Source organism: Cygnus olor, chromosome 9, assembly GCF_009769625.2.
Source record: "Cygnus olor isolate bCygOlo1 chromosome 9, bCygOlo1.pri.v2, whole genome shotgun sequence".
Classification (NCBI taxonomy): domain Eukaryota; kingdom Metazoa; phylum Chordata; class Aves; order Anseriformes; family Anatidae; genus Cygnus; species Cygnus olor.
The window spans coordinates 6,740,072-6,752,320 of record NC_049177.1 but is presented as its reverse complement, the minus strand read 5'-3'; the positions used below and the strand labels follow the sequence as shown (position 1 = coordinate 6,752,320).

The 12,249-nt window shown below is 36.1% G+C and overlaps 2 long non-coding RNA genes across 4 annotated transcripts in view; both read right to left on the bottom strand.

Moving 5' to 3' along the window:
- The window catches only part of LOC121075153, a 140,903-nt gene that overhangs the window by 99,835 nt on the left and 28,819 nt on the right, over positions 1–12,249 (bottom strand). The window lies entirely within an intron of this gene.
- Positions 2,489–12,249, bottom strand: part of LOC121075154 — a 28,480-nt gene continuing 18,719 nt past the window's right edge. Inside the window, exons 2-3 of the long non-coding RNA XR_005822757.1 lie at positions 3,422–3,482; positions 2,489–3,197 (exon numbers count right to left, since the gene is read on the bottom strand). This is a non-coding gene — a long non-coding RNA (uncharacterized LOC121075154). The remainder of the gene's footprint in view (positions 3,198–3,421; positions 3,483–12,249) is intronic.

Here is a 12,249-nt window from a genome sequence, read left to right as displayed (position 1 = left end):
TACTTGTCTTGCTCATTCTTGACAACAAACAGGTCTTATTAAATAGAAGTTATTCGTATAGTTGCTTACAATGGCCATCTCTTTTGTATACTGGTATGTAGCATACTAAACCAATTTTTCTTACCCCTCTTGGCATATCTGCCAAGTTCTTACTGTGCAGTGCCTGTGACATTATGTTATTAGCAAAAGTTGTGATAAAAATCTATACTTTACAAGAGGGAAACCAAGACTCAAATATGTGAATTCTCTCTAAATGAATTCCCCTGCCCTCCTCCTGCAGAACTTAACAGCTGTTTGCTACCTAACAATCAAGAGAGAAGAAAATTTTCTAAAAACTCATCCACTGCAGCTCTTTTTGGAGAAAAAAAAAAACAGTTTTCAGAGGATCAAATAACGATCTAAATTCAAAGCTAAAAAAAAAAAAAAAAGGTAGAAATTTGGAGAAAGTCAACAGGCTTGAGCAGGCAAATGATTATTTCCAAAAGATTTGGAATTGAATTGCACCTAAAAGAATGACTTTCAAGATGATTTTGAGATCAAGCACCTCTGTTCGCCATATTTACTGAAAGATAACATTACTGTAAATTTAAAAAAAAAAAAAAGAGATAAATCAAGCCACCCTCTATGTAAACTTTCTATTTTTAAACATATAGTTACTAAAAGCCCTTACGTACTCATATGAAAGAATAAAATTTTGTGAGATATTAAAAAACCTGAAGTATTTCCTTACTGTCTACATCACTTATATGTTCAAATAAAACAAGGACTACAGAGGACTATTTCATATGTGAAATTCATGCTAGAATTCATGTAAATCTTAAAATAATTTTGAATGGTTTTCTGTAATAATACTACTTTTTTAATATTATTTTTTTTCAGTGAGGTTTTTCTAACACAAAAATATGTTAGACTTGTTACAGGCCTAATTATATTTAGATAGGAATTATATTTTATATTGTAGATATATTTTATATTGCAGAAAAATTGTTAAGTGAGACAAAATGGCACAGGAGAGAACACTTCAATCAAAGAAAAACATAACAAAACTTATTGGATCTGATTCATAGCCAGCTGGAAGTCTATGGAAAGACTCCCATTGTCTTATAAATAGGATTTCAATCACGTTCATTGAATAGCACCTTAGGTACTAAGACTGCTTTGTGACCATTTCGTTCCATGCTACTTGTCAAGAAAACAGCTGTTGATGGCTCAATTGATTTTTTACCCCATCTTTTACTAGCTTATGTCAAAGTTGTCATGCTTTCCCCCAGGTTTATTTGTGCATGTGTTCAGTTATATATGCTGTGCATTTCACTGCATTTGATTAAATGTTTTATCATTAAAAAAATAGTCATTGCAGTTACTTCAAAGTGAGAACAATCAGAAAAGTTATCCGGGGATTTTAAAATAAGATTAGTTACTGCAGTTAACACATCACATAAAAACACACCATGTCTTGCCAATAATTCCAGAAGCCATTCAAGGACTTATATGTAGAAATCTCAAAGGCCACTAAATGCATTAATTTAAAATTTCTCCCTTTCCAAAATGATTTACTCTTCTCCCACCCAACATTATGTCCACTTGAAAATTTCCATAATATGTTCTGTAATTGTAGATATCTTCTTTCAATTAATTCACCAACAACTGATGCTTAGTTTCCATAGTAATAGACTGCTTTAGCACTCTTTGATAAACTGCATTTATGCAAATTAAGGGTTGAAATTCTAGATAAGAAAGGTGAATTTCAGTACCAGGCAATTGCCTAGAATTTATTTATGAATTAGAACAAACAAACGTTTGATGTAAAAACTGCATAAAGAATGGCACTGTGCACAGGAATTTGTTTATATTATGTTTTGGTTTATTTAACTGACTCAGTAATAACCTGATTTCAATCTTAGGACTGCTGTTTTGATAATAAAATAGTTTCATGTGTAATTTAGGTCTGCCCTCAGCTTTGCCTCATATATACAAAACTGATTGTATAAAAGAAAAGAGATCAGTTTTTAAAATAATCTTGTATTATTATGCTGATGAAGTGATCTAACTTCTTAATTGATCCAGTAAGCCTTCATGCACTTTATATTGTTCAAGATGGATTAAGTGATAATTGCATTTGATGTAGGTCCTACACCTGGAAACAAATGGCTCATCACACCAAAAATGATGAGGCTGCAGACTGGACAATCGATTGATCAATGCAAAATTTATCTCACATTCCAAGATATCACTAATGCCATACTAGAAAATGGTATTGCTTGGGCTGTGATTTTTAAAACCCCTTCCTGTTACATTTGTAGATGAGAATATTTACATGATTAGTCATACTGAAAGAATGAATTTTCTAACTCTTTCCAAATTTCTTTGAAAAATGGCAGTTGATCATGACAGTGAATGCTCAGGCAGCTGCGTTTGGGTCTCATTTGAATACATGCTGAAATGTCAGATATCTTTACACTTCATTTGATAGATTCCAGATTATGTTTTGTAATATTAACTGTCAAAGTAAGTGGATCTAAAAAAAAAAAAAAAGTGTCTCCTTCAAAGACAGCGTATAGAGCAGTGCTAGAGATGCATTGAACAAAGATTTTGTCTGACTCTCCTGACTAGTTAAATGGTACCAGAAAAAAGCAGTTATACAATTGTCTCCTCTGGCATGCCTTACTATTCTTCCATAGATTTAAGGCTAAGAGAGAGAGCTCCCCACCCTCCATCTCCATCCCCTTCCTCAGAATTTGCTCTAAGCTGCTACAGTGAGCCCAGTGCCACATGACGCAGACAGCAAAGAGTTATGAAAAGGTGAAGCATTAAATCACTTGTCAGACACTTTCACCTTCCTTTCTTATTTGTCTGTAGGTTGACCGTAACTATTGATCTGGGCAATTATCCTGATTCTATGAGACTGCAATCACAGGTGGCTTATTTTGGCTCTTGGGTGGTTCAAGAAGAAGCAGCAAAGGGGAGAACACATTAAGATACAATGCAATTTTCAAACAGAATCATTAACCACTGTATATAAGATTTAATATAGCTGTTTTACAGCCTGTTACATCTGAAGTATTCTTTGTACACTGTGATCTGTATTGTCACCATCTCAAAGCTTCCATTGCCTTTGAGAGTTTAAAATCAATGCAATAGGTCTTAGAAACACCAGCTGAGAATTGGGTCCAACAGTTTTTCAAATGGCTATTTTTCTGCAAAAGAAGAAAAAAATAAACAGCGCATCAAGAATGTACTGACTAGTATCTCATTGATTCTCAAGACGTTGGTTTGCTGCTTCGCTGCAGATGTGGCACTATCATTGTGCCATTTAAAGCACAGACTACAAGTTTAAAACCACTAACATCAGTCAGTAACAATACCTGCTTTCAAAGCATGCGTTTACTTGTACATACTAGTTTTTGAAAGGTAAAAGTACCTCAGTGCTGAATACTGGAGGCAGTTTGCACTCCTTCTGGAATAGTAAGAACCCCAGACTTCTACAGAAGAGAGAGAAAAAACAGAAGCAATTAACTGAGCTAAAGGAGCTGAAATAATTTCTTCAGCATCTTGAATCTATTTATACAGTAGTGAGTCTTTTTTAAATATATATATATAAATATTTTTGTTTCCTTTTCAGTGTTTATAATGTAGAACTAAGCAGAACAGGTTTGTTTTAGTTCAACTCATTTCAACCTATCTCCAGGTCCATACTTAGCAACTAGTCTTTAAAAAAACTTTAAAAAATACCTATGGTCTGTATTAACCAGGTTAGACAGGATAAGTTGAGTTTTAGAAAAATACTATCAGTATGTGAACAAACTATTCCACAAAGCCTTCTTCCAACCTGGAAAAAAAGAAGGCGTGTTTCTACAAATGTCTCCTGGCTACTGCCAGGACAGGAATAGGTAGAGTTCCTTGCACAGCTCCAGCTCACAATGACCTCAGAAGCCCCTCACTTTCTGTGAGGGCAGCACCCTGGGAATGTACCAGTAAAGGAGATGAAAGGCTGTACCGGGTCCGGCTGGGATGGAGTTAGCTTTCCCCACAGCAGCCCATACAGCCTTATGCTCTGTACTTGTAGCTAGAAGAATGTTGATATCGCACCAATGTTGACTTGTGAAATCAGAAATGGAACACAGGAAAATTCAGCTCAACCCTCTTCAACCTCTTAACATCCAGCATACAAATTTGAAAATGTGAAAAAAATGCAGATTGCAAATGTAAATGTATTACTGACAATCTTGGCTTGTTTCTGTTGCATCAATAGATGGCCTAAACACAACTCTACAGACTTCTTTCCTACCTATTCTCAGACATCAATGAAGGCTTAGCTCATGTATCATTACATTCAAAACAGCCAATGTTTAGATACAATTCCATATGAAATTTAGCTTAAAAGCCTACTTCTTGTCTATTGGATCCTTAACTTATGCATTTCATTTTGAATACAAGGATGGACATCATTAGGATTTCATAATCAATACAAAATCTGGAATTTTTCAAACTCTTAACTCTTGCCATTGGAATTCGGATATATTTTTCTCTTATAATTTTATATAGCACTCCTATGAACTGGGACACCCATGTCCTCCACAACCTTTATGCCAACTTGAGAACCTATTCCTCTTTGCTTTCACCTTTTCTAGATTTGTATTTTTCCCTCTAACACTGCCTTTTCCTGTAACCGTTGTCTCACAACCTTAGTTTCTCCTTCCTTTAGTAACATTGCTGTCCTTTGTTGTGAATCTTGAATATCTACAGGTGAAAAACGCTAAAAGCTAGGCACCAATTACTGGTGGTATGCAAAAGCTCCAGCTCTAAGTGCAGAATTGAAGAGATGGAAGAACTTGCAGGATAAGGTATTTTTCATTAATACAGTCTTTTCTTTAACATATGTAACAAATGTGCTTGACAACCCAAGAATGGAATTGCTATGGGCAAATGGTATTAACAAATCAGCAAATCTGGTACCTTAGATGAAATTGCTTATGTGAATCTGCTGTTCTGTCTTTGTCTAAATATGCACTTTCTTCAAGTGCTGTAGGGTGTAAACTCAAAGCCGTAACTTGCTGAGGGGATGCTGACTGAATGCTTTGAAGGAGACCTCATTTGCAGTGGCAGAGCAGTGCATCAGTACACACCAACGATATATTCTGCTGAACTTTTCTGGGTTTTTAGGAAGATGTTTGTACACACTGTATAATAGATCTGTATGGGGTGTCTTGTCAAAGTCATTTATAACTAGTAAAACTGAAACTATTTATAAGGCCCAGCACATTGTACTATAAATTGTTTTTGCACAGTCCTCAAGAGACAATTCATGGCTTTGCTCTGCCTCATGCATGGCAGTATACATGAGCCCGTTCATGTGTTTATTAGCTTTCCTTATAAAATATATTTTCAGACTGATATGCAAAGCTCATCTACCAGATAAGAAATGGTAGAGAAGGTGGAAGTTTTAGGAAAGCAGATGAGAGAGTAAGGTTTTCACAGACAATCCGAACTAGAATCTGGTGAGCAGTTAATTGTTCTTGTAGCTGTGTATGGTGTAACACTGTCCTTACTGTATCCCTAAGGAAAAAAATAACTACTGCTGGCAGTATTAGCAAGGAATGCAGCTGTTTGTGTCACACCATCAAATCTGATGGGAGTTCCACAGCCACTTATAGGAGTTTTCTAGAAGATGCTGGAGTGGCCTGGTGTTTTAGGACTCTGGTAAAACGAATAATTATTAATTAAACAAACTACCTGGTAAATAGGAGGTCTGGTAAATTTGCAACTTCAAACATTGCAGTGCTGGTGTTACTGACTTATAGTGGCAGAAAAATTCACACAACTGAGGTGAGAGCACAGATAGGTTCCAGGGCTTTGTGTGAATTAACAGTTAACACCTAGGAGGCATATTTCCTGAGAAAGGCGAGAACTACTGCATAAAATATTTCAGAGGTTAGGCTCAGCTGAGAAAACAGGGAACAGCAAACATTAGACATGAGAAGAGAAGCACATCAAAGTGTGACTTGAAAGTAGAATTTCAGTGAGTAATACACTGTTCAGTGGGAAGCCAGGCAGCAGCAATCTTTTAGCACTTGAGAATATGTTCATTTGTGATTTGAGCTGTGTAACTTGCTTTGCTGAATTTTGATTCTTCTGGGAACTTTCACAAAATACTCTCACTAGGCCTCAGCACTACAGTATTCCATTTCCTAATCTGATTGCTGCTCAGGCAGACAGCAGCTCTTACAACAGGCAGCAGAAACAGGATGTCTGCAAAACAGACCCTCAGAGAAAGAATAAAGTTTCTCTATCCAAATGGCCACCGTGTCTCCAATTTTAAAAGTTATATTGTAGATAATGAAGTCACCTTCAAAACAGAAGCCACTAACAACTTTCTAGCAAGGTATTTCAACCACTAATTGGTAATCAAGGGTGTTAAACTCTACTCTCATCCATACTGCAGAAAACCAGAAGAAATTCCACTGCTAAGACCGGTATTCTTTCTCTGCAAAACCAGTGCAGCTGAGACTAGTGCCAGGTGGCATAATCAACTGCAAAGTTTCCTACTCAGGTATCGAGCTGTCAGTGCATTTCAGTTGCCCAGAGTAACCCTGATGATGATGATAATAATAATAATATGAACACTACTAAGTCTTTCAAAGAAAATCATTACAACATGAAGTTGCAATGCACATTTTGTTACTTCCTTCTTTAACCACTCAGATCTCCTACTGCAATGGCATCCAAGGAGCTAAAATGCAAAAACAGAAGAAAATTTTAACATTACAGTATGGTTATTTCCAGGAATATCATTTCCAGCATCTCTGGAATACTTCACAGAGTGACACATTGCCAGTACCAACCCCAAAGCTTTTATAACTTTAGACCGTTCAATATTTCAGTTGGTAGAATACTATTACTTTCACATTCTTTTCACTTAGAAGCAGAGTCAGAGTTTTTGTTTAATCTCAGCTCACTTCAAATATGATGCCAGAACTTAGCATCTGACTTCACTGAGATGTTCAACAAGCAAAGCTAACCCATTTCTTACATAACAATGGTACTGTTACAAGTTCCTCCCAGGGAAAAGGATTCATCACTGAAACAAACACACAAACTAGCGATGTTCTAATAGACCTTGGGAAAAGCAAAATGAACTAACGAAGTTATTCTGCACCATAATGTAACAGCTGTTGTCACTGATGAAAAACTGCAAGCAGAAGTAAACCACGCATATCCAGAGAGCAAGAGGCCAAGAGGGTAAACTATGGTAAGTCACTACCCAAAGGACCATGAACAAACACATGAAAGATATGCTGCATTTATGGTTTTTAAATGACATATCTGTCTGGAGATGTAGTTCCATATCAAAATTTAAGCCAGCAATTTCAGTAATCATCAAGACTTGCAGAGTGCTGGGTTTTGGAAAGTACTGGGTATCACACCCACTGAAAAATAATTAAAACTTTAACATTCCTCAAGGTTCCCATACACTGTGGCAAAAAAAAAAAAAAAAAAAAGAGTCCTTAATTTCTTTGTGGAAGAAAACTGTTTTCACTATGTATCTGTGGAGAGTTTGATAAAATCAAAAGTAGCAGCTGTTACTGTCTCAGAGTTCTGTGATTATTGTATACAATTAGCTAGCAACCTCAGCCTAGCCCTTACTGGATAAACATTCACATTATAAAAACAAAAGGCATATCTGGCTTTGTGAGCAGTAACTGTATTAAAGGAGTTAATTTAATTGAAACAGTATTGTTTTATTTTTACACAGGCAAGTACTGTCTGAAGAATACATCATTTATGGCTAAACCCCTTTCAAATTTTTAGAGTTGTGCAAACTCTTATTATCACTTCATTGGGTTGCAATTGCAGAAATAAATCTGAGAATGGTTCTTAAATTTGCCCTTAACTCCAACCTTTTTCCTCTGTCCTGGTGCTCTACATGTTTGGGAGAATCATCTATTCAAAATTTTGTTTTCCAACACACACTTAATCTGTTAGGGTTACTTTCTGTTCAATTACTTTAGACGTTTGCTTTTTTGCTAAAATATTTAGAAATCAGAAAGTCACTTATAAGACTAGAGATACATAAGACAGCAGTATCTGATATAGATCATTTCATTGGGTTGATTTCTGCAACTCCTTATCCAAAAAAAAAAAAAAAAAGAAAGCATCCATTGTACTCATATTTAGATTTTGTGACAGGAATAGCAAGAGATTAATTCTCTCAGCTCATTCATTCTAAATTCATTTCTGATTGTGTTAAAGAGTTCCATATTTCTTAATAGAATAGGATCAGAAACCTTATTTTTCAGACTCCAGAAATACTACCTTTAGAGATATTAAAACATCAGTGTAATGCCCTACCCACAAATATATGTAGCAAACATAAGCAGCTTCCTAAGAAGGATCTCAGAGTTCACCTACTTCACAATTTTCATCAAAGAATTAACAAAATCTGTCATTCCTAACCGATACTGTTTAATTTGTGCTTGAAGAACTCACTTCCTAGCTACCTTTTCAGCAGACTTTGAGAATCAAGCAAAACAAAACGAACAAAAAAAAAAACACAGGATTTTAGGCTTCTTAGAGGAAAAAAATATTCATTTGATTCTATGCTAAAGCTAATAAGCTTGTTTATTCATGACAGTCCTGCATACTTACTTCATTTCTGTAACTGGCAGCATGTGACTGAACCAATTACAGGGCCTTTCAGCAGTGGCTAAAAATTAATAATGAGCCAAAAAGCAAATTCTAAATGTGTAAAGAGTGTTCAATAAACCATAAATAATAAACCATTTAAATCAATGTAAATTAAATGGTGACAAAATAGATAGCATTCAGCACTGTAACCCTGGACCATGACCTTTAAACAACACAGATTGTTCATAACATTTATGCAGCACTCAGGAACAAAGTTCTTTGAACACACAAGATCTAAGCAGTAGCAACCTGCATTCTTACAGCATAAGCAGAAAATGGGCAACAGGATTAAGCTTTTAATCATGCATAAATAGAGTGTAACATCTTCCAGTGAACCTCACCAGAAAATGATATACAGGAACTGACACACAGTTGAAAAACAAAATTTCTCCTTGAGATAGTCAAGTAATTTCTATTAGGCTATAAAATTTTTCAGTTCAGGTCATACCTACAAATATTGATCAGCAATTGAAATACTGACTGGCAGATCTAGAAATGACATTTAAAATGCAGGACACTATGACTTCCTTTATAAAAATCCCCAGATAAGTTCTTTATTATCAACAGATGCAGCACAAGGAGGAAGATAAAGGCCAGTGCGACCTATTTGAGATGATTTCAGGAATCAATCACAAGCAACTCTGAAAAGTTACAGAACAGCATGAGGCCTTCAGCTAATCCTTCTATTTATTTAAATCAGTTAAACCCTTGACTTGTGAAATCAGAAATTGAACAGAGGAAAATTCAGCTCAATCCTCGCCAACTTCTTAACATTCGGTATACAAATTTGAAAATGTGAAAAAATACAGATTGTAAATACAACTGTACTGCTGACAATCATGAGTATTTTTCTGCTACATTAATAGATGGCTTTTTGAACAACACTTTTCAGTATCAAAATATGCCATTTTATTGAACTTCAAGTATTTCAAGGAAGTATTATCAGTTTTGACAGACTTTTCACTGGAACAGAAAGACATTCAAAACAGAAGCTTTAATAGTTGCGGCAGTCTGGTAAGCAAGGAAAGACCCTGGTCCAAGTCTCCATTCTGTTATTCCATATATTGGGAGAGAAGTGATAATTTTGTTGTCAAAAATATAAAAGCATCCATTTTTCCTGTGATTGCACTGAAAATGCATCTTCCACTAACTTAAACAATCTTTTTCAAGCTAAACCTCATTTCTATTGAAATAATGAATGGCACATAGCTGGATAAACATACAAGTTAGGACATCAGAATTAGCACTCAGTGGTATAAATAGCACAGTAGTATTGGTTTAAAATGTTTGTCCATTTTGAATCATTCAAAAATCACTGTTCATATTTTATAAATACAAAAAAAACCTGAAAATATAACTGAAATCCAATTTTCCATATTAATAAACTGATAAGATACATTTTTAATTGCCCAGAAGAAAGCTGTTAGTATAATCTAAAATAGTTTTCCTGATGATTTTATGATTTTCATCCCAAGTTAAAGAAAAAAATATGGAAAACAGTATCAAAAAGGTACCAAAAGCAGGTGAAACATTGGTACAGTTGAAGAAAATATAACCATTTTGCCAAGGACATTTGAGACAGTTTTACACAAAAACTTGGTTTAGGGAGAAAGCAGCATTAACCCTGGCTGCTCTTACGTTTGTCCAGAATACCCCCATCAATCTTTTCCCTATGTCCTGGATGTTTTGTTTTTATCTAAGAGGCAGCTACACTGAAGAAGTGAATATAGCTATTCATAGATAACACAGGCCCATGTGTACTGCAGAAGGAAACAAGATCTTTTCAGTGATTCTGTAAAGTTAGAAGCAATGGGGCCAAGAGGTTAAAGCCAGTGTTACTGTCCCTGCAGTAGCACCTTGACCATACCTCTGTCCAGGGCTGTCCTCTTCTGTTTTCATCTAATTTTGAATTACAGGAAGCAATCTGGTGCTACAGAAACCACACTTGTCTCTCTGTTCCTTTGTAGGGGTTTTGTTTGTTTGTTTTCCTAAGCAGCAATGCTTTTTCTGCTGTATAATAACCCCATATTTCTCTCCTAAATAACATTAGAATTAGAGCACCCTCACACACAATAGGAAGACAGAACAGGGGAAGACACAAGAGATCATGAAGTTTAACTGCTGCAAACCATACAGCTTTTGAGTCAACCCATGAAAGCTCTCAGAACAAAGCATATTTCCTCCTTGACCTTCACCTGCTGCTTGGCTCTGACTCACAAGATTGTGTTTTCCCTTGTGGTGAACATTTGTTAAGCCTTAGCCTCATTTATCATGAATGCTCACACAGACTTTTCACAGAGAAGAGCTAAATGCCAGAAGTGAATGGGTCTTTTTGACTAGGCAGCCAGGTAGACATACAACGACACCCGAGGTGGATGCCTGCTGTCATTTGGCTTTAACCATGTTACTCTTCCATCATCTTGTCATAAACAGAGTACCTGCCTAGCAATTTGCTCAAGATACCACTTAGAAGGGATTTGAAACGCTGCTGAATATTTAAGACTTAACATAAATTCCTTGGAGTTGGGCTGTTATGCTGCTATACAGTTGTGATGAGAATAAGTGACATTAAAATTTACTATGGGAAAATAAATACTGTTTCTATATGTTAGTAGTTCCCTAACTGTTGTCTGTGATAATCCCTTCTCAGCTGGCTGCCTGAAAGGGCAGGCTTTTATCTTTATTTCTAAGTACTAAATCTCATACTTGAGAAGCAAAGTTTGTGTTTTTCAAAAATCAAATAGCATCTGAAACAGAGACACAAAACAAAATGAAGGTAATATCTGCTACCCAGACTTAGAAGGGCAGCACTGATCACGAGTACAAGTAGGAGGCAATGCTGCTCTACAAAGTATTCACGTTATCAAAGAGAGAACCATTCCAAAGAAGAAGGAAATTTCAATAACTTTTCTTCATCAAGAGGATTATACAAGCCCCCCACTGCATTAGAAGACATTTACAACATAGTTTCAGTCCTAGCTCTACTCAAATACTCATTGATGATGCACTTGCTTGATCTTAAGTGTAACCTACCAAATCACAGCATCACCTCCTCTTGTTAAGCTGCCTTATCATCTGCACAGCCCTCACTAACTGTGTTCGAGGTTCGCAATAGCTGCCAGAGAAAGGTTTACAAAAGGCATATGCTGTGATCGCTGGGTCCTCAGTACCAGCAGCTTTGCTCAACAGATCTGCTCGTACTTTGTCACATTTATGCTAAATACAGCCTCTGCCATCCTTCTGAGCCCTGGCTGAATGAAATAAATCCAAGCTTAACAACTTCCTAACGCATAGTTATCTACCAGTACTTAAAGATTAGCTATAGAATAGATCATCATAAACTAGATGAGCATAGGCTGTTCCAGGCTGGCAACGTCAAAGACCCCTCAAAAAGTCAGGCACATATTTTAAGGAACAATCACACCTTTTCTAGCTAATAGAGAGAGAATGCTGGGTTCAGTCACATGAAGGGCTGCTTCAGAAAACTACAGTAGGAAGGGATACATCACCCTCAGGAAGCACGTGTTTCCCATCAGGGTTAACAGAAAAAATAGACAACTAAAT